Source organism: Balearica regulorum, chromosome 26, assembly GCF_011004875.1.
Source record: "Balearica regulorum gibbericeps isolate bBalReg1 chromosome 26, bBalReg1.pri, whole genome shotgun sequence".
In the NCBI taxonomy this organism is placed as follows: Eukaryota; Metazoa; Chordata; class Aves; order Gruiformes; family Gruidae; genus Balearica; species Balearica regulorum.
Genome location: NC_046209.1, coordinates 4,332,644 through 4,355,674, shown reverse-complemented (window position 1 = coordinate 4,355,674; position 23,031 = coordinate 4,332,644). Strand labels below are relative to the sequence as shown.

Sequence of the window (23,031 nt, the reverse complement as noted above, 5' to 3'; positions counted from 1 at the left end):
TTTCTCCAGCAGAAATATTGCATAATGTTCTGGCTAATCATGCAATTCAACCCTCATATATGAAGAGAGCAGTTAGAAATCAGGAGATGCATTCAAAATGTTCACTGCAGAACGTTTTGTTGTCCAACATCAGAATATAAATTAAACCGAATAGTTGCCAAAATGAAAGCTACCACAAAAATTCCTTAATGATAGACTAATAAGAGACTCATCACCAAAGTATTAAGTAATTCTTGAGGGAACATGAATAAGAATTGCAATGTATGATGTAGTAATTCAGTTATTTGGTGGCATTTAAGAAAAAAGCTTGAGTTTTAAGGACGTGAGGTTAGAATAGAGCTGGAAAAATTCAATCCACAACATAAATTGTCTCTTGAAATGTGCAAAGAGAGGGAGTGTCACTGAAGCTATCTTGTGCTTCTCGTCATTACTGCAAACGGAGGAGCACAGAGCAACAGAGTTTTAGCTCGTCTATAGTTCATGCTCCCAAATAGTTTTGTTCCAAAATTCACTTTTTGAGACCACTCTACATGTGTGTTCACTTGAACTGTAAAACAGTTCAAAGAATGATACTGGAGTCACTTCAGCAAGAAATCCCACAATCACTCTTTTCCCCAAAAGCATTTCTCTAATTAAATAATTTCTCCAGGGGTTGGTGGGTTGGTCTCCCTCTCCCAATTTTTAGGACCAAAACATGGCTCTGAGCACGGTCTCCACATCTTTACCAGCCCTCTGAAGAAGGGAGAGCAAACTGGGGGAGGAAAATCCACCGAGGAGGTGCTTCTCCTGGAGGAGCCTTCCCATGCACGTCCAGGGGAGCAAAGAGAAGGGAGCAACTGCATCGAGTGCTTCTCTGAAGAGGACGCAGAGCAGCCACAGCCGTGCAGCACACCCCCCCTGTTCTCAGTGTCCAGAGGGTAAAAGGCAAGTGTCTCTGCACAAAGTGATCTAAGAGGGCACGAAGCAGAGCGATAATCATAGAATTGTAGATTCAGTTAGGTTGGAAAAGACCTTTAATAATGACACGCTCCCCAAAAATGCAGATGTGGTTTTGATCAGTGAGTAAAGCAGCAACCACTGGAGGATTTCAAAGCACTTTACAAATATTAATCCTTGCAAGTCTGCCCATCTCAACTTTCTGGCTCCTGGAAAAGAGGCAGGTATTGAATTTTTCCCTAATGGAAAATGGAAATGAAAGCACAGAGCAAATAAAGCAGGGTTTCGCAAACAGACTCAGAAGTACCAATAAATGTGGATTCCGGATCAGAAAAAAAGATGGGACTTGCTAGATCAGAGACTAATTTATGCCTCAGAGCACAGTCCCACAGGAGAGTCTAAGGTGGCACGGAAACCCCAAGGACTGGGTCTGGAGGCAAGGAGGTGCATCAGAAATGTGGAATAAACATCCTTCGGGATGGTGTACTCTTGGAAATACACTCTAGCATAATGTATGTATATGTACATATACAGGTCTATTTTTATACATATTAAAAAAAATACACATGTATCACCACATACCTATAGAGCCCCAGGGCCTGCATAATCAGAGAGATTTTACTGCGACAGACACACCTTCAGATGTTTTGGTATTAGAACGTCTCCTTTCAGTCCCCATCAAGGACATGATAATTAGTGCTTTTTACAAATGAGATATGAAGACGGAGCTTGCATGGTACCTGTGGAGGTAAAGACAAAGCACATTTCCCTACACGGCAACACTAGGGGACTTAAAAATTCCTGAGCGTTACAATCCTGTTTTTACAAGCAATTGCATCTGTGAAAAAGATGCACGAAAGTACCCGGTCCACAGTTCGTATTTAGGAGAGACTTACTCTGCAATCCACCACCCGGCTAAGCTGTAATCCACCATGACAATACACACAGGGGAATAAAACAGAAAGGCATTGCCTGGCCCATACTTGTGTGTGCTCTGTCCTCATGCCCTGCTAAGACTCAGAATACTGACTCCCAAAAGTCAACTCTGAAAATCAGGAGTTTGTAGTTTATTAAGCACCAACGTAACAGCTCGCAAGCCACGCGTTTCCTCTGTGAAGGCACGGGAGGGTCTTTAGTCTCAGTGAAGCTGATCTCTACAAGGGTTATGTATCTGAAATAGCCTACAGATCCTTTACTTGAAGGCACATCGGGCTGTTCCCTGGTAACGCCAAGCTGTGGCTACAGCCCTTCCCAACAGTACGGAGATGACGCAGCGGCAGCTGATGAGGCACCACACTGGAATGTCTTGGAAGGGGACTGCAGAGGAGGTTTCTATGACGGATAAAACACGCTGCCAGCACAAAATAATTAACCCCCATCTTTGTCGTAAGACAATCTTTGCTCTGCCTGTCCCATGAAACCACCGTGAGCACTCCGGGGCAGAGATCAGCCCCCACTGCACTGCTGTACCGCACCCAGGATAACCGAGTATCGGGGTACGATGGGGCTTCCCGGCACTGTAACAGCTCAAACATTCATGGTTTTTAACTCATATTAGAAAATAAGTTGAAAGAAGCTATTTCTACGCAGTGCCTCTTCCTCAAGAAAGATTAAATAATGGACTCAAAATTTCACTAGCCAGGTAAACCTTCTTATTAAATGTTACAGAAATGTTGACTGCATTTTTTATCTAAAACCAAGTTGGGTTGTTTGGTTGGTTTTTAGTGTTGTTTGTTGTGGTTTTTTTAAAGATTTTTAAGTTCTCAGCAGCATCTAGATTGGGAAGAATGAAAACGTGGAAAACAGCAGTAGTAAGAACCAAAAAGCACTTTTGCTGCTTCAGTATAATTTGAAACACAAATTATCTGGCCCATGACTCCTTACCTTACACACTTTTCTCTAATGGTTGCAGCACACAAGACAATACTCTGAAATTTAAATAAGTCCATTTATTAGCACAGCAAGCAGCACTTGTAACCATCTAAGTGCTTCCTGCCTGCCAGTGGCTCCTATCTGGTGAATATTATCTGACGACGGTGTTGGAAGCAATCTTATGGAAACTATCATAGTAAATGCTATTCCTAAAGGAAAACGTTGACACCAACAGATCTCTAGGCTAAGCCATGAGTAGCAACAACCTTTGCTTTTGCAATGCCCAGCTCGAGTGGGAGCGCTGCGGGTTGTCACCCTCAGGAGGTGAATGTAACAGAGCTGGTGCCTAAAACAGGAAGGGTGAATTTTATATTTATGGTTTGGGGGGGGAAGGTAACTGAAACTGAACTCAGAATGCAGATTTTTCTAACAGTTGTGGAGGATGGGTAGCCTGCAGGCAAGCCCCTGTTTCTTCAAGGGTTTTAGGACCTGGGTGAGGGATATTTCACTTTCCTGGCAGGTGCAAGTCTACTGAACAATGCTGTGCGTCTATCATATTAAGAAGAATAAATATTTGCTAGGAAGAAGGAAGCTCTGAAGATTAGCTTGATGACCAGAAGCCATTATTTCTCCTATTATCTGTACCTATTAAAGAAAAATTTCCTCCCGTGACTGGTCATTTAAGGTCATGAATATTTGAAAAGATCTGCATTTCATCATCTTTTGGGGGGAAGGGGTGGGGGTTTAAACAGCACATAAAATATGTTGTTTAAATGCAAGAACTGAATAGAAATTAGACAGAACTTGTCCATGTGCATTTATTCACATCTACCCCCACGTTTCACAGCCCAGAGATGGATTTCAAGCTGTTTTTTTTGACTGTACCACCCAAGACAGCTTGGGGGAGGGGGGAGGAAGGAGAAAGATATCCTTGCACAGAGCAGCGAGGTGACAACGCTGACAAACAGCGTACCTACAACACACTGAGAGGTTGGCCTTATCTCAGAACTCGCTTCCTCCCAGCTTTCTGCAAGCTTCATCTTATCAGAGGCTACGCACAAATTCTCTTTACTGCCCAAACAAGAACACAGTCTGGGTAAGAGAAAATACGAGACTACTGCCTGTTTGCCAGAAAGGTCCCAGACCTGGCTGAACCAGCTGGAATATCAAGCTCTGTGCAGAATCCATCCGTCAGCCTCATTTCCCAGGAGCATCCCCAAGCTGCATGGAGACGAGCCATTTGTCCACCTAATCACACCTCTCCAAATCCCTCCCTTCTTCAGCTGTAGCCCAAATTGCAGCAGATTGGAAAGATTTGGCTGAGCAGTGAAGAACAGGCACACTCGATACGCCGCTTGGTAAGGACAGGCTGTCTTCTCCACCCTTCTCAGCAAAGCCCTGCTCTGTCCAGGTGAAGACTCAGCTCTGTCCTCGGGCACTAGTGAAACCCTCTGCCACCATGGCCATGGGGCGATGAAGAGAGGAATGCCATTTGCCTGTGCCTTGTTAAAGTCCCACTCGCTTTACACACCGAGTAGAGGATGCTTAAGACTAGGGAAATTGTCCAACGCCAGCCAGTAAACCCCTCCTCGGCACAAGAAGCACTAATCCAACCCACACATCATAAAGTGCTGGTTCAGTTCAGGATCAGATCTTGGAGAAAGCCAAGAAGGGAAAAGAAAGAAAAAGGCCTTTTCACATGAGCTTTTAGAGCTCCACTACACCGGCATCCAGAGCAACAAAACATGGGAAATCCTGTGTGCAAAAGCTATCATCAGATGCAACATGCTCAGATCATCTGGAGTGTGCCATTCTAGAAGGCACAGGCATCCACCATAAATAACCTTTCCAAATCAAGTGACTAGAATAACTTCAACCAGTGCTGTGTTCAGGCCATCACTGCATCATAGCATCGGGCTGCTGGATATCTATACGTGATAATAATAAAAATTAAATGCTCGGTGCCTTGGTTTCTCTGATTGCTGCAGCACCATTTTAGGAAAAAAAAGAAGTCCTTGTAAGGTGTCCCGCTGTCTACCTGCGCAGCTACACAAAGGCAGGCCAGTCTAAGGGTTTTTTACATGTCAGCACGAGGTTCCTTTTTCTAAAACCCGCTGAGGTCCCAGCATCCCAGATACCCTCCACCAGCGATTAGAAGAAACAAGATAACTAATATAATTCCCAAAACAAGGTGAATGTTTGATCAGCTGTCGTTAAGCCAGAAATTATCCAGCATAGTTGCAGGGTTGTCATGGTGGCAATGGGATCTTAAGCTGATACCAAAGATTAGTCTCTCAATGACTAAGTAGGTGGCAGCTAAGGAAATTGCTTATTATGCTTAGGTTGTTTGCTTATGATCATTCCACCCGCGCCTTTTCCGTTTTCTCTTCTTCCCCTGATGCTTCTCATCAGTCTTAGCTAGTGACATCTCCAAAAGAAGGAGCATCCTTAATTGCGGGCTTAGTTCAGCAGAGCCCTCTTGCATTAACCTCGAAGAGCCACCAACCACGTAATCCCAAACTCCTGAATAACTGGTTCATCACTGCATAGATTCAGCATTGATTTCACCCTAGCGCCTCCAAATGAGTTGGGCACTTAGAAAGCTCAGCTATGGAGACAGAACCATCTTTCTTCACAGCCAGATTCACTCACACCACGTGGACTTTACAGGGATTCACTCGTCCGTAACACGCTGCCAAGGAGGCGTGCACGTGTTTGCAGCACACGGCTGCTGGTGCGTACAAGCACAGGTTCAGTTCCCGATGGGAAGAGCAAAATGAGTACTCTAAAGCTGTATGGGAGAACAGTAAATCCAGCCATGAACCTCTTCTCTAGAAGGGATGGGGAAAATATAATTCCACATGCAAACGCCTCCATCTGTGTACAACACCAGGAGCCACTGGGCAGCTAAGAGAGGGGGCGGCAGGACTGCGGGCAGGTCTCCTGCCCCAAACCCTGGAGCTTGCTGCCACATACCACGGTGTGACCCAAGTCCTTTCCTACAAAGGCAGCTGAGCGGGAAACCCTGACCCACACTGTGAATTTCTCACAGCAGAACGGCATCAGCAGACAAGGGCGCAGAAAAGAAACACACCCCCTCGGCACCGTGTAGCTACGGTAGCAAAATTCACGGCATAGATGCAGCAAGCAACAGCAAAGTGCTTTTGTCAGCTCAGCGTGGGCTGCCCCAAGAGATGCGACAGGACAACTCCATAAAGAGACGCTGCTACACACACCTTGGAGATGGTGGCATCCACAGAAGCCTTCTTGCCTCCCACTTTTGCTTTGTTTCTGGTTGTGTTCTGCATTTTCTTTGTAAGGACCAGACTTCGTAAAAACTACAGATGCCCTGAAGAAGTCTGAGCATGAAGCCACTCTGCCACGGAAGACAGGGACGTGCCTCAAACTGCTGGTCTTCACCATAGCCTACACACAGGTACCTGCTGTCTTTTGTCCTCATACGCATTCAGACATTCCCACGCTTAAAGCCAGAGAAGAACCACCTCAAACACAAAAAATAATTTGTTACGACTGGATAGTCATATACATCAGTGAACTAAATGATGCATCCGTCAGGAATATCGCTGCAGTCAATGCAGTTATTATTTCTGTCAGCTTCTTGCTAGAGACATTGAGGATTTCCTTCAGCAGAGAATTGATTTGTGACAAGAAAACAGAGAATCTGGTATTTCTTGCATTTGCTTTCTATAAAAGTCATCATTGGGACGGCATTCTGTAACCTCTGTTTCTTTGAAAGCAACTGCAATGTTCAACTGCTAATCTGTTTCAAAGCTTCACTGCTACGGCACGTTTACACTACGCTGAGACTTCTTCAGCATTTATTAAGCTCAGAAAAAGAGATTCTTATTAAAAATCTAATTTAAGGAAAAAAGCAAGCTTATCAATTGCCTTTAAATTCCTTTTCAAATGCCTTCATTTGGCATTTCTACAGCTCTTAACTCCTATGTAATACCAGATCAACAAAACAAAACAGTTTATAAAGTTCTGTTTGGGAAGACTCTTGCTTGTTGCAATTTAAAATACTCCTTGTAAATTTAATGCTGGATAGATACTGCCTGACCCCCTAGTGTCGTAAGTAAGCAGGAATATCATCGGAAGAGGAAGGTTTTCACATTCATTGACATGAAATCACACGTCTATGCAGAACTACATATTGTTTTAACAAGTCAGCTGAATGAGGAAATTTAAACGTTTCTAGTCCTTCTGTTTTAGCTGGGTGAAATGCAGACATGGCCATCTATCATAAAAACATGACCCAAAGCTAAAGGTGGGTTTGGTTTGGTTTGTTCCCCCCCCCCCCCAAACTGGAAACAGTTTGTGTACTGGTATGCCCTGAAATAATTTCCTCCGTGCTTTCTGCGCTAAGAAAAGTGATTGTCTGTAGATAGTGCCCCATACAAAAGGATTCCTCTTTGTTCAGTGTATTAAGGGGTACATGGCTTGCATTGAAGAATGGTTTGTCATCTATTTATGTATTTATGGCATAATTAGTTCATATGCTACTTAGACAGAAACAGCCTAACGTGAGAAAGCCAGCACATTCTTAGACAATAAGGTGGATTTGTGAATGTTTGAACACAGGAATAAAGAACTGCCAGTACAAATAAGACAAAATACCGAGCCTCAAAGCGCAGATTACAGAAAGAAACCTTGCATATGTTTCAAATATCAGAAACATAATCCCGGATCACCGAGCTGCATGTGCTGACACGGGGGGGGAGGTTAGGCGCTCCTCTCCGCAGCACCCACGGCAAGCCCTGGCACGCTGGTCCGGGCAGCGCTTTGCTCCAGCTGGCGGGCGTCCAGACCTTAACTGCGCTGGCATTTGTTTCGAGGGAGGGAAAGAAGAGAAAACTTGGGTTTAAATATAACTCGGCAGCCTCCAGCAGAAACTTTGGCTGAGAAGCCGAGCGGTAAGATATGCCTGTTGAATCAGCACTGCCCTCCCCGCGCTGTGACTCTGCACGCCGCAGGACGCTTTTAGCTCTAGAGTACTAAAACTGAACAAGGAAAATATGCTAGAATACGTTAAACCAGCTATGTTTACAGGCCTGTATTAAAAGCGAAAACATGTTGTGATTAAACCTAACAGCTGTCAATGCTCTGAGGTGTTACAAGCGTGAGACTATTTAAAGACAATGACTGGCGCCATCTATTTTGCTGCGATCGAGCTAGGAAAAGCTACAGTTATTAACCACTGACTGAGGCTTTACATTTATGGCAGCCCTGAAGAAGTTGTACGGAGGTGACTTTTAGTGACGATGAATGCTCTCAACCGAAGAATTTACCCCAACAGATAGCCAGGACACACGGCATCAGCGGTACTGACTGCTCACATCTTCAACAATGATGGCCTTAAATCACCATTGCAGATTTACACATGCAAAAATATACAGAAAGTGTATTTTTAACGGACCTTCACAAACATAACACATGATTTAACAGCTACTCTCTCTAGACCGCACTCAGCCTTAAGCCTTGAGATGGGTGACCCCGTCCCTCCCTCCTACCTCTGCTGCGGGAGACTCAACGGGACACGTGGTGCTGAGTCCCTCGATGAAGATGGGCCTCCATTTATACGCCAAACCTACAAATTTATATGCCAGACCTACAAAATGCTCTTTGAGAGGGTGGATCTGATGCTAAGGGAGAATTTGCTGCCCTGGGCCATGGCCACAGCACCCAGTGAGTTGCCTGCACATCTTACACCCTCTCTGGTTGCTGTAGCACAGTGTTGGGATTTTGCGCTCGCTCGGACCCTTCCACAGCGAACAGAGCTGGCGCGCGGGGCCCCACGACAGGGACACGGTACTACGAGAGGAATTCATGAGATGCAAATGGCACAGCAGGGAAATGCAAAGCAGGAACTGTCTGTGGGAGCCCCATGTGAAGTCTGAGGGACCTGGCTCTCGCATTCCTCTGTAGCAGCAGACGTTCTTATCACCATCCACGAGCGCATTGGGATCTTTCCCATATTGCAGAAAGCCAGTGGGACAAAGAAATTCCCGTTGTCAACCCCTCGTTTGTTTTTGTGTGCGCTTTTACCCTGAGGACCAAGATCCTGCAGTTACTCGAGAAGCCAGTTTGAAAAGATGAGTATTTCCAAACCTCCCCTGGTATGGCAACAGCTTTGAGAACAGGGACTCTAAAAGGCTTAAAACAAAAAAACGGAGCATGCCCACATCTGTATATACTGAAAGGCAAATGCAAAACATCTCACAAAATTCAAATAAATTTCATGTCCCTTGGGACAGCAATATTGAGAGGTAAAGAACCAGATGGATGAGTTGCTTGTTTGGTTGGCTTTTTTTAATATTAACTAAGACTTTTCAAAATGAAACAATGAGCATCGCTTTCGGAGCCACCACACCCCAGTCCTGACGTCAGATATCCAACACCCACAGTTTGGACAAGTGTGATTTTTTTTCCTCACTTGACTTCAGCCATCTAGAAGACAAGCGTCCAACTCGGCTCATCCTAGACCCCCTCAAAAAATACCTTCAGAGGCTGATTCAACTCATCTTGAAATAGGTTACCATGAGAGTGCCTTCTGAGATGCCTTCCCTTCCGTACTGACAGCCTTCCACTAGCCGCGTAATTTCAAAATAAAACCTGAGATGAGACTGAATTAATCTTAAAGTGACTGAGGCAAACTCCCACTGAAAAATCAAATGGCAGAGGCGCAGAAGAAACCCCAGTCTTTGGGAGCTTAAGGCTTATATTTTGAGACTGATTTTTTTTTTTTTTTCTTTTTTTTAAGCCAGCAATTACTCTCTCTTTTCAAATGATTTGTAACAGAGATGGAGATTTGAAAAGTTTGGGCAGAAGCGGACCAAAAAAAAGCCTTGACTAACAAATAGATCTGAAGCTCAGCACGGTCAGTTTAAGGTTACTCCATGCCCGAAAACATAAAGTAAATTTTTAAAAATTATCATTTATTCCACTTTGCTCGTTAATTAGTAAGATGTGCTTCCTTCAATAGCAAAACCAAAAAAAGACTTCAGAGTAGTATCTAAGTCAAAGAATGGAAAGATTTAATCAGACTGCAGGAACTCACGCTTGAAATAGGCCCACACACAAAATCCTGCTTTAACAGGAGATGAGTCTTGTTTCACAACACACTTTATTCAAAACAAACAGGAGAAACCGAGTCAAGAATAGACGGCAGATGCTTAAAAATAGGTCTTATTGTAATTTTCCCTCCTTTCTAAGGCCAACAAGAAAGCAAGCGCTGGGATTTCAGAGCTCTGGCAAACTGAAGGGATGAGCTGGAGTTGAAATCAAACACACACCCCCCCCCAGAATAAACGAGGAGGAGCGCCCGGGGGGAAACGGAGACAACACAAAAGGTATACAAGCTTCTTCGCAAGAAGGCAGAGGGGCTTGGCCGGCCCCTGGCCCCTCTTCCCAACTCTCCCCGGGCACTTGCAAGCCCACACCGCCGCGGGAGGGGGGCACGGAGCCCGCCGGGGTCCGTAGCAGCCCAGGTTTGTTCCTGAACGCTTCTTTCCGAACCAAACCTGATGCTCGGAGTTAAAGGAAAATAAAAAAAAAAAAAAAAAAAACCCAAAGGAGCCGGGGAGAAGTTCGTTGCGGCGGGAGGGATGCGGTTCCCCGGCCCGGCCCCGCCACGCCGGAGGGCGGTTTGGATTCCCGTTCCCCGGGCAGGGCGCGGAGCGGGGACCGCGGCGCTCCGGGCGGTGCCCCCGGGCAGCGGCACCGGGGTAGGGGGGGGGGTGTGGGGGGTGTGTGTGGGGGGGAAGGGTGTCGCCTCCCCCGCTCCGCCCGGCCGCGACGCCGCTCCCAACTTTCCGGGGGCGGCGCGGGGAGCGCCCTCAGCCCCGGCCGGCACCGAGGGGCGGCGGACCCCGGGGGAATATTCCGGGGCGCGAAACCTGCGGCCGGGACGGGGCGGAGAGCCGGGACGGGGGGGTTGGGGGGGGGGGGTGTCCCCGCGTCCGCTGCCGCCCCCCCCCCCCCCCCGCCTCACCGACCCCCGCTGAGGCCGCGAAGCGCCTCGCCCGCTCCCCCCCCCCCCTCCCCTTATCCACCCCGCCGCCGGCCCCCTCAGCGCGAGGGCCCCCTCAGCAGGCGGGACCCCCGCGGCCGGCCCCGCTGCTCTCACACACACACACACACACCCCCCCCCGCCACCTCGGCGGGGCGCCGCGCCCCCCCCGCTCACCTGCCCTCCCCGCCGGGCGCCGCGGGCTGCGCTGGGCTCCGGCCGCCGGGGCCGCGCGTTGCTCCCGTTGGCAAGTAACAGTCTCCAGGGCTACGGTCACTATGGCGCCTGGCGCCGGGTCTCGAAGCAACTGTTGCTACCCTCTCCCTGCACGTCACCGCCCGACCCCGCCCACTCCGCCGCGGGGCGCCGCCGACGGTTGGCCCAACGGCTGTCGATCGTCGGAGGGGCGGGACGCGGTGGGGATTGACCAATGAAAGCGGGGAAGGGGCGGGGCGGAGAGTTGGCGCGCGCTTTGGCGCTTCAGGGCGGGCGGGGGGGGGGCGTGGGGCCGCCGTGGGCCCGCCCCGGGCACGGGTGGGCGGTGGGGCGGCCGTGGGAGCCACGGGGAGGGGGGGGGGGCCGGAGGAGGGCTGGCTGCGTGACACGGGGCGCGGCTGGGCACGAAACAGCGATCCTGTGAGCTCGGCGCTTTGATATTGAGGGGGGGGAAAAAAAAAAAAAGAAAAAAAAGTTAATTTTTCCACTATTAATATAGAATATTAAATATTAAAAAGTTCCCGTCGGTTCCTGGGCAACGGCACAAATCCGGTGCGCACACGGGCGGGCTCGTGGTTTCTCCGAGTCGCCACTTGTTTCTCCCCACCTGAGCTCTCAGTTCCCCGTGACATCAAACCGTTCCCATAGCGACCGGCTGTGAAGTCACGACCAGCAAAGCGAAGGGAGACCCACGCGTGGATAGGAGCCGATAAGATAAAACCGGGGGCCCCCGGTTTAGCGCAAATTTTAGAAACACGAGCGAATTGTCGCGCAGCATCCTTACGCGCAGTTACGGGCTCCCGCTTCCCGCCCCAGCGCGGGGGAAACGACGGAGCGGTATCGTTCTCCCACGACGCGCAGGTATCCACCTCGTAGCAAACGCTTCCTGACGGAGCATCCGTCGTGGGTTTTAAAGAATGGGGTAAGCCCACAAAATTATTGGGCTCGAACCCCAAACGGCTGCAGCAGCAAGTGTGATTTTTAGTGAGCTCTGAACGTATCCGGAGGGAGACGTCTGCCAGCTGCCGGCAATTCGGGAACGGCTCCCAGCGTTCGCGCTCGGCCGGAAAATGTGCAGAATCCGGCCATCCCGCCGATGTATTTGCACAGACAAGGCTTTGGGGTACTGCACCGGGAGACCCACGGAGAGCCTGCCCGTGGGTGGGAAGACGTAACCGGTGGGGGTTTCTTGCCGCGGGGAGAGAAAAACGAACCCTCAAGTCTCTGGTTGCGGAGAACTGCCAAAGCAGCAGCTACCTCGGCTCTGCTCTTTCTCCCCTTAAATGAGCATCCCCGCTGTGGTGAGAATCGGCGTCATCCGGCACGGATGTCCTCTCTGCCCTCTTGCGAGCGGTCCAGGCTGGAAACTCCACAGATTTCAGGTGGAGTTTCCTTGAAATCCCTTCCCTGAGTGACCAGAAGAGACTCAAAGGTTGTGCTGTATGGAGAAGGGCATTTGTAGGCTGAGGCTTCCATTTCCACTCTGGACATGACTGCAGGTGTCCTGAGTGCATGCAGGCTAAAATCTGTCCCTGAGGCTGACCTTTATTCCTTCTTTTCTCGGGGGAAAAAGAAGGCTTTTTGGTAGTGGGCATCACAAATTCTGCCCCTACAGGGTTGGGATGCTCCTCTGGATACAGATTCCTATAAAACCAAATCAGCATGTACCAACCTTTCCAGGCAGCTAAAGCAACTCCCTCAGAAATTAACATTAAGTAGCTGCAAAAATCCCAGCTCATGCTGAGCCATCTTGTCCCGGTCTTTTTGCAAAGAACGGCCAAATATTCCTGTTTGCTGGCATTTCACAAACAGGCTGAGTTTTGTGTCTGTCCCTAAGAAAGAGACAGTGAAGGAAACACTGACACTGCTACTAATGTGATTTTTCTCTTTTTTACCTTGCATTTGTAATAGGTGACAGAATTTAAACATATTTGAAAGTTAAGACGGTTCTGTCGTTTAAATTCTAAGAGGTTTCTCTTTGCAACCAAAGGGTCTTGATATTATTATGCTGACGATGAGCCCGGTCGTGGCTTTGTGGTGAAGGTTAAATACAGTTTTGCTCCTAAAGAAGAAATTATGAATGGAGGGATAGCTTTAAAAACAAGCGGGGATGTGTCCTTCCTCTGCTAATTACATCTCCCACCAACGCACGTCAACCTCGCTCCTTCGGAGCCGGCCTGGCTCGTGCAGAGTTAACCCAGTCCTATATCCTGGGCATTTCTCTTAAGTTTCAAATGACTGATAAGATCTGAGGTGGCTCAGACGCTTTAGTCACAGCAGCGGAAGGTGCTCCTCTCCCCACATCCTCCCCTGTTTATTTTAATTCTAGTAGTAAGGGCTGCATAATGAAAACCAGTACGTGCTCCAGCTCAGTCTCAGTTCTTCTCTATGGTTTTTGAAGACAGGTGCTGCCAAGAAAAGCTGCATTTTTTATAAAGCTTTACGGAATATTTTTGTTTGTGGGGGTTTTGTTTGGTTTCCCCCCCCTCCAGTTAAACCCAGCAGAATCACCACGTGCACTTTTCAATTGCTTTGAAAAATCCCCATCAGACATTTCAAGAATCACCTTATTGACATGCAATAAAAAGCTTTTATGATGTATTTTTCTGTAACGTTTTATGAAAAGTATGTCCTGGCCTAAGCCAAGGAAGTGTGTGGAATTTGTACCCATGGAGACTCTAATAACACAGCCAGCTCCAAACGCCGCAGGATTATTAGTTTTCTTACCTAACGTATCAGGAAAGGAGTTACTGGAACAGGGAGAGACGGAGAGAAAGTGACTGAGTGAGGCAATATAAATTGGAGAGACTGGACTTGCCGGTTGGCACGTGGTCTCTCTGCAGATTTGGGGTTAGTATACCTGCTTTCCATAGGTTACTACGAGAGGGAGACTGGAAAAATTCACAGTTGCGGGTCTGAGCACCAAGGACACGGCGGGTGAGATTTTGAGACGCTCCGAAGAAAAATGAGTCGCTTTCTTCACAGCTTGTAGATGCTTAAGGCAAGAATATTTAAAGAGGTCAACTTTTATGTGAGGGTCTCATTGCTTAATAAACAGGAAAATAGAAAATAGAGATGGAATAGTTTTTGAGAAGTCATCTAATGCACATAAACATTCACCTTTACCATGGGAAACGGAGACCAGATTCATGTCTTTTTCTTAATAGCACCTGCTGATGTGTTTGAAGATTGTTCTCAATCTCTTGCTTTTCTAAATGAAACATGAAATGTTTTTTCTGTAAGAAAAATCCAGACCTTTCCTACAGAAGTGCTACATAAACAGTTACATTCGATCCTGCAATACTGTGGGCACTTATTCCTGCTTAAGCACCGTACTTTGCATTTGGCCATATTGAATTGCATCATGTTTATTTTGAGTCATCACTCAAATTTACTAAGAGCTTAATGAAATCCTTCAGAAGTACTTACAGTCCTTCCCAGTTTAGTATCACCTGCAACGTGTTGTAGCAGATCTGTTACCACGTTAGTTTTTAGGGCAAGATTCTCCCCTGCACGGCATCTGTACCTCTGCAAAAGAAACGTAAAACGCATTCGGATGAGCTCTTATTCTTTCCGAAGTGTCAATCATTGTGTGAAACCCCAAGCCGAGGTTCCCTGTCTTGTTGCACCCAACAACATCCGGAAATTCTTGATAATGCCCACCACAAAACCTTCGATAAAAGTCCCACAAACCTTGGAAGTTAGCCAGTTCCCTCCTGGGAACCTGGGGAGTAATCACCGGGCTGTTATTTTTAATTAGGGACATTTCTGTCACCTCTTGGGTCAAGCTGATCACTGGAATTAATTTTTCCTTCTTTCTTGCAACCTGTTGCAGAAACCAGATCTCATCCCTCTCCGCCTGTACAATACCTGGGCGGGTCTGGGGGAAGCAGGCTTAATTAAGAAAGCTGCTGGTAATGAAAGAGAAGAAACTAAGCCTGCCCGCAAAGGATTACATTTGCTGCAGCTGTAACAGATACCCACATGAGGGCATGTTCCTCAAAGCAAACTGGAATTCAGCTAAAATCCGATCCCGCCCGAAGGATCTGTTTCACTTGATTTTACTAAAGGGAGATTTTGACAAAAACTAATCTTTTGATGGAAGCAAATGCCGTGTAAGGGTAGCGGGATCCTTTGAAATGTCATGTTTATCTGTGAAAAATATTGGTTGCTGGTAACGAAACCTTAAATGAAGCTATTCCCTTCAACTGTTTTACTGAAAAAATGAACAAAATTCCCAGATGATTAAAACCAAACCAAACAAAAAAAAACCTGCCTTTGGGGTTTTTTGCTTAAAAAAAAGTTTGCTTGTGTTCAGCCAGTTTTAATGGGATAATCCCTATTTTTATACAGGTACCAACCCACACAGAACTTTCCTCCCTGAAAGCTTTCTGTGTAGGTTCCCCCTGTCTGTGCTGTAGTTTACTGCCGAGTGATCCCAGTGCATCTGGTGCAAAATAGAAGGAGCCTGAACCGGCGGCTCTTGGCGTCCACTTTACCACAGTATAAACAGCATCATCCCATGCACGCTAAGAAGATAGTCTAAACCGCAACAACAAATTTTCTTGTAATATATCAGCGATAAAATTTAACTTGGCAATCATTTTAAATTGTGATGCAGATGGGACAGGTTCTGGGTTTGTAGGCAGGTAGTTGCTCAGGAGAAGCACGTGAGAACAGCGAAAATCTCCACACCAGGAGGAAACTTCGTCGGAGGGACGGACAGAAAACTGAAGCGATGGTTTTTCCTGCCACGTCCCTCGAGCACTGCAGTGTATCGAAAACGCTGGGTGAGAGCCTGCTCCAGCCTTGGCCCCAGGAGTCTTGTCTTCTGCATCATAAATTTCTGAATTTGCTGCTGGTCAGACAGCAGCCCTCTTCAGTACTTGTTGGCTGGGCTTAAGAGGATAAACCTGTTGAGCGTGGTTGTGCCAAGGCCATGCTGGAATTTCCCAGTGGCATTGTAGCACATGTTCTCCTCTGCCCACGCAAAATGAAATCCAGGCTGTCGCTGCCCCAGTGTTACGGGGTGCTCTGTCCTGCACTGACGACATACCGCAGCACTGCTTTCCTTCCAGCCTTACCCAGCCTGAAAGCAAACAGGTGAGTGCTGGAGACCAGAGAAAGAAGAAGGGGCGTTCAGCCCTTCCCTTGCCCCTTCTTCTGCCTCCCTTGGGTGGCAGCAAGTATCGCAACGGTTCCCGGCAAAAGCTTCCCAGCTCACTGTTTTGATGACGTGGACTTTGAAGAGGTTACTCTTCTCAACCTCTTGTCTTCCCTCTAACAGGTTTTTAGTGCAGCTTGAAACTCAAATGCTCTCTTTCCCCCCACCCTGGAAACTTCCTTTCAGCAGAATTAAAGGACCAGGCATTTATCTGGAGAGTTATCTGTTTGGTTTGGCTGCAGCTGTCTGGAAATTCTGCAAAAACCACTGGGTACGGTCATGGAAAAAACAGTGTTTGTGGGTTTTTGTGTGCCACTCCCTGCAGGGAGCTGTAGCCTTCTCAGCTCGCAGAAGCTAGAGGAGGATGTGTCCGCAACTTGGATGTAATCAAAGCTAGTCATATTGATATAAGGAAATCAATATAGCTTATGTCAACACAACTTTCGTATGGAGGCAACATCTGTGTAATTCAGCTCTCAAAGACTGAATAGCCCTGGCATAAGGCTTCAGCTGAAGTTCTGTACAACGCAGCATTTCTTTTCTAGCGCAGTGAGTTTAAATAAATCTCCCTGTTTCCCAGAAAACCACAGGCACTAAGAATGATGGGGAGGGACAGAGTAACCAGCAGCCTGGAAAGGAGTGACGGACAGGCTCTCCTTCCCTCAACAAGCCCTCAACAAGCAAAGGGTTTGGGTGATGTGACGGGAAGGGATCGCAAAATCAACGAAACTGCTTATAAGGCACCATCAAGGAGAAATCCTCAAAACCATTTCTAGGAAGACAACGCGCTGTGGTGCCTCTCTGAATTGCCTGTGCACTCGTGCCAGCAGCGCAGGGAATGACCTTGAGGAGGTGGAGACCCACGTGCAGCGGCAGGGCTGCCATCTGGTCGGGATCATGGAGATGCGGTGGGATGGCTCCCGTGACCAGAGTGCTGCAGCACGGGAACACAGCTCCTTCCTTCAGGAGGGATCTCACCTGCAGATGGTGAGGAATAAAGAGGAAACAGGTAAGGGTGGCATTGTAGTAGGCGTTTGTTACAGGTTGCCTGACCAGGAGGAACAAGTGGCTGAGGATCTCTACAGACAGGTAGGAGCAGCCTTGTGTTCGCAGGTCCTGGTCCTCATGGGGGGCTTCAGCTGTCCTGAGAGCTGCTGGAGGGACAGCGCAGCAGGGCACAAGCAATCCAGGAGGTTCCTGGAGACCATCAGTGATACCCGCTAGGGGTAAGGCCAAGGAGGACCAAGTTTGTATTTCCATGTTTAGTCAGTGCAGTAACATTCTCTGGTAGTGCAGAAAAAGAAACCCCACACACAAACCCCGTACCTCCAAGCCGTCGCTATCACTGCTTCCAAAAACGCACTGTGTGAATGCAACTACATTGGCAAAAAAGTCCTGGTTTAGAGTTCCTTTCTAGTTAACATTAGCAACAGTCAACTGGCTGAAGAAGTTACACCTTCATCGGTTTGTTGTTTCCTGATCAATAGGGTTATTTCCCCACGCTTGTCCTGGCAGAGCAGCATGCGTGACCACTGCTCAGTCTGCAGCCACGCAAAGCCAGTCACTAGCTCGAGCCACCTCTTTCTGTGCTCTACGCTGAGGCTGACTGTCTCCCAGATAGAGATATACTGATGGAAAGATCACTGCCCTAAGTTCGCACCAACTTCTCACGCGTTTTGGAGGTGAATGTTACCAGCGGCGAAGCGGAGAAATGATCACTGAAATTGCTATCAGGCGAAATCAGCTACCCTAATTTAGACAAGCTCTTTACGTGATTTAAGCCGTATCGGGTGCTTTTGCCTGCAATGATTTAGCAAATGTTTGTGCATCAGCAAATCTACAGGGCTGATAACCAGCAGGTGTGGGTAGTGGCGTGGGATGAGAACTTCATTCCTCATCTTCTGGATCTGCCAGCGGTGTGATCTGCTGTTTAAGGCGCCTGAGCGTGCACTCAGGCAAGTGGGAAGAGCTGTTGGGTTTCTGGACCAGTGGCCAGCTGGACGAAGGATGGCAGCAACCAGCTTGGGCTGTAGTTAGGGGAGGTGTAGCCGAGTCTTTTAAGGTTTTGATGCACAGGCTGTAGTGAAATGTCATGTCTGTCCTCACCCTTCCACGCCAACTCTCTGCCAAAAGCCATCAGTGCCCAGAGAAAGGTATGTGTGATTTTGCTTTGGCCACCTCCATGCAAAACCTGGCTTTGTACCCTCAACCAGCAGCAAAGCGAGTCTGAGCTGCGACACTGTGAACTGCAGCAGCTAAGGTAAGGGCAGGGCAATGAGAGGCAGTAACTACTTCAACTGCTATAGCACGATTTCCTCGAGCTATCGGATGAGGGACAAGTTTCCTCTACCAAAAAAATAAGAGTCAGCTTTGGGGATTGTGCTGTATGGGGATAGCTCGCTGTCCTGCGGGAAGGATGAGCAAGAGGGCAAAGACCTCGTGGCTGTAACTCGCAGGCTGACCTGGAAAGCCGAGGAGGAATTATTCTGAAAACCAGACCGTGGGAGGACAAGCACTTTCTATCTGCCTGCCTTGGGAATGTTTTCAATGCTTCAGGTCACTTCTTCCATCCTGAACTGGGACAGAAAGTTGAAGTCTTATGGAAGTTTGGAACCTGAATATTAAACAGAAAGGTTCAGCTTGTTCTTATGGGGAAGTTCAACATGCTCATGACTGTGAGCATTTTAAAGTTCTGTAACTTTTTTACTACAGTGAGTTTATGTTTAAAAACCACAGAAAAATATTAAGTAGCCCTGTGGATTATTAACATTTCAGACTGAATTACAGGTGCTTAGGTCTGGCACCGCACTCCAACTACAGTCAACCATCATCAGCAACTTCTCGGCTTGTACTGCCTCCCAGCACACAAACGGTATCTGGACTCTGTGCAATCAAGTGATAGAGCATGTTTCCACGTTGCTATCTCTTACTCTGGTTACACATTCATCCCTTTCCTGGTTACAACACATTTGCAATGGGGAGGACAGACAGGGCGCAACCTTGTTCTCAAAGCAAGATGTGCCTGGCAAATATTGTGACATGGTAAACAAAGTCACTTGGCTTGGGAACGGGGAAGCAAGCCCGCTGCTCTCGTCCTACAGCAGCGAGAGAAAAGATAGCATTCTTTTGTTTACTGAAGTCCCAGAGATGCAATTGGTGGTGGGTTTTTTTTTTCTGAGCTGCTGGAAACAACTCTTCTACATGTAACTTTGGCACGCATCTCATTTTGGAGCAAATGGCTTTCCATCAAATTCTTTTTCAAAAGTGGAATTACCTGTGGGCATAAATAGCACTGCGATTTGGTTTTAGCTTTAATGTTCAGAGGATATAGGCAAGACCTACAAAGAAAGGTGATATCTAGCATCAAACTAAATTATTATATAGGCTAGAAATTCTAATTCTCCACTGCCTTTCATGCTTTATAAATGTGTATGTCGCATACTATACTTTGCATGTTGTGTAGAACAACGGTCAGCCTTTGCCTTGTTTCAAAATCCACTAATGTGCAGGTTTTAATGAGTATTAAAAAAAATAAAAAGGTGTTTGTGCCTATGACAGAGCAAATACTGTTTGCTCCAGGTTTATTTATGAGAACAAAACTGCCTAAGAGTCATGTTATTACAGACTGAGGCAGATAAAGGTCAGTTACCTTCTGGGGAAGATTCCTTGGCTTTGGTGAAGCTGTGTTGGTTTGTGACAGCTGAGAGTCGGATATGAATCTAGAACTTAATTTGCTGTGGGATTTTAATGTGTGTATGCGCACCTTTTTTTATAGCGCGTGTGTGTGGGGGTTTGTTTTGGGTTCTTTTTTTTTTCCAGACACCCCTACACCTGTTTGCTGTAGACCCTTTCACACAACCAGAAAGATGCTGCGAGTCCCTGGTGGGAAAGGTAACGTGACCTGTTTAGGTTTAGAAATGACTATGCTATAAACAGACTCATTAGTCTCCTTTTTTGCCTTGTGACCGCGTGTTTACCAGCATATTTCCTCAGTGTATTCTCCTCTTGTTGTGATTCATGTGAAATTTCTGAACTAGCGTATTGTCCCCCCCTCACCCCGTTATCTTTCGAGTCAATGTCCTGAGGTGCAACTACATCTCGGGTTGAGTCACTTGCTCCCAGTGACTCTGCAGTTGGAAATTTGTGAGTGTTATCAGAGAAATGCTAGCCCAGAATAGCTTACAGATCCAGTGCCAGGGCTGGAAGGGAAGGATGATAAATTTGAAAAGTTGTGTAAACTTTTGTCTTGGGTCATTTAAGTGGACAGATATGACCTGTTCCATGTGGGGAATGATGAAGCTGAAAAAGAAACTTATTTCCACTGTCTCCACAGCTGTATGAAGAGACGATTCTTTGCTTGAGATAGGAAAGAACTTGCAACCAGAATTTCTTCTGTTTCTGTTTCACCAGAAAGCAGAGCAATGTTCTGTAGGTCACAGGAAACCTGTGGCCAAGATGAAGAATGCAGCTCTCGGCAGAAGCCAGCCTGACAAACTAATCCCTCTCAGGAAGAAGCATGCTGTCTGTAAACCAGCCTTTCTAACCACAGTTGGGTGATTTGACATGTACAAGCCCAAAGTACCCCGGGCCCCAACCTGCATTTATCCTGGACCTTGTAAAGGCACTCACCCTTATCTTGTCTTGTGAGGGCCACCTCTGTCCTGACGGCATCTCCCTCCACCTTAGCCTTCTGCTGCAGCATGTTAAACACCTGCAAATGTCAAGGCAGGATAGAAACATGAAGGAATCAGAGAATCACTGAGGTTGGAAAAGACCCTTAAGATCATCGAGCCCGCCCATTAACCTCACGCTACCAAGGCCACCACTAAACCACGTCCCTAAGCGCCATGTCTGACACGTCTTTCAAATACCTCCAGGAAAAGGCGACTTACATCGCAGTAGTCAACAAGCTGCAACGTCCCAAGCACGGACAACTAAGATGCTGCTGTCCTACTGTAAGTCATCCAAGCAGACCGCTAACTGGAGGTTTTATCGAAATCACGCACGTATCTGCATTTTCAACTTGCTGCAATATCTGGGTGTCCTCACCATAAAATTTACCAAGGGGAACAGTTTTTGGTCCTCCCTTCGAGGTTGAGCCTGTGTTATCAACAGAGCTCGAGGCTTGTTTAACCTGCAGCCATCACCCCACTCCCACAATCTCGCGTCACAAGCGCAATTTAAAGGTAATGTCAAATTCTGATTGCTAAGAGTGACTCTAGAATGGAAAGGTATCTTCAAAGGAGAAGGTTTTTTTAGGCATTTCTTGAATGTTCCACATTTGCCCAGTATCTTCTGGAAGCTTGGTGCACAGTCAGACTCTAACCAAGAACTATTCCCCAGCTCTCACACTTCACGACCTGCCTTTTCTAAGGGCAGCAGATGTGACAGTTCTTCAAACTTCTTTCACACTAAAATTATAACTTTTCCCCAGTATTTGACAACTTATTTTATTTGGATAATCTTTATTAACACTCTAATGTGGGCTGATCATTTAGACACCACATTTCAACTGTTAGGTCTGCTTTACAGAGCCGAACACCAAGACACTGTACTTATCTGCTCCTTTACTGTAAAACACACGGCTTTGCTTTGGATGTCGGTGTTGATTGGTATCAGATGAGAAACTGGCCTTTCTTCCCTCAGAGACTAAAAATGTCTATGCAGACAGTAGATACTATTATATTTCACTTGCCTCTCTCCTCCCTGTAGCCAACAAATGCAGGACTAAGACATGCATTTAATGCTTTTTTTTTTTCTTTTTTCTTTTCCCACATGCCACTGTATATAACTCATGCTGGCTGCAATTTTCATGGCATGAAAATTCAATAAGATCAATCACAAGCTGGTGATTGGAACAACTGATACCTGCAAAGCTCTTCCAGTCCTTCCTGGCCTAGCCAGCTGCTGCTAAAATTCACCCCAGGGTGCAGTCGCTCTGGTCCGTTTGCTAGGTCAAGCTTAACTGCTCCACATTTGTTCATAAAGGGCTGTGCTGTGCTATCACCAACAAATAATAATGGTTCTTGCAGTTAGGCCAAGGTATTAAGCTGATCTCCCTCTCCTGCCTGTGGCAGAGTTGCCCGAGGTCCATCTGCAATTACCTTTGCTCTTGTCTGGTCCTTCACCAGTAACGTGGTCCCCTTTGGTCCCAGTTCTGCAAACACCGTGACATCTACCTCTGTACTGATGCAACCTCAGTTTGATAGACAAGGACGCTGGGAGCACAAAAAAGCAGCTTGCCCAAGGCAACTTGTTGGCTCAGGTTATTGCCAAAAATAGAACCGGTTAGTTCTGCCACTTCAGTGAACCTTTGGGTTGTGCCACTGAACCTTTTCTTGGTTCACTGAGAATTACGTCTCCCTTGTCAGCACAGCAGGTACTGGCTAACGACCACGGCATGACTGGAGTAAAAGGGTTAGTGGTCTGCTAAGTTTAGAGATCTCTCTGACTTCCCAGATGCTGTTTGTATCCTCACTCTTCAGAATAAATTTGCCATCTGAATCGAAATGGAGCCACGCAAGGGATTTGGCAGGCTGCAGAGAGGAGCAGATGAGATAGCCGGGTCAGGGCGGGGAGCGCAGTGGAGCTGCAAGAGCTGGCAAACAGCCGACAAAGCAAGAACTCGTGGGTGCCTGGACCTGCAGACGGCGCGGCGCAGGGCTCCGGGGGCTGACTTGGCAGTCACCGACCGTCTCGCTGTGCCGTTGCTGTTTTGCAGCTGCAATACCCTCGGTGCTGTTCTGTCCCTGGACCTGCTGCTGCTCCAGCTGCGGCCCTGACCTTCAGACAGGAGCTTTTCTCGTGACATATT

The 23,031-nt window shown here is 47.3% G+C and overlaps 2 protein-coding genes and 1 long non-coding RNA gene across 11 annotated transcripts in view; 1 reads left to right on the top strand and 2 right to left on the bottom strand.

The window, feature by feature from the left end:
* Window positions 1-11,146, bottom strand: part of RFX2 (regulatory factor X2) — a 59,269-nt gene extending 48,123 nt beyond the window's left edge. For 4 of the 7 annotated variants that reach the window (XM_075736201.1, XM_075736203.1, XM_075736205.1 and 1 more), the window contains exon 1: window positions 11,015-11,132. The gene's annotated coding sequence lies outside the window, so the exon portion shown is untranslated. Of the gene's footprint in view, window positions 1-11,014 lie in introns of all 7 variants that reach the window. The other 3 variants (XM_075736202.1, XM_075736207.1, XM_075736204.1) reach the window with 2 other exon arrangements.
* The window catches only part of LOC104638121 (acidic leucine-rich nuclear phosphoprotein 32 family member B), a 233,340-nt gene that overhangs the window by 109,712 nt on the left and 100,597 nt on the right, over window positions 1-23,031 (top strand). The gene's annotated exons all lie outside the window — the stretch shown is intronic.
* Window positions 12,515-22,814, bottom strand: LOC142598241 (uncharacterized). Its single transcript, XR_012832537.1, has 3 exons — window positions 22,322-22,814; window positions 20,847-20,928; window positions 12,515-14,581 (listed from the first exon to the last, which is right to left on the bottom strand). It is a non-coding gene; the product is annotated as an uncharacterized LOC142598241 (long non-coding RNA).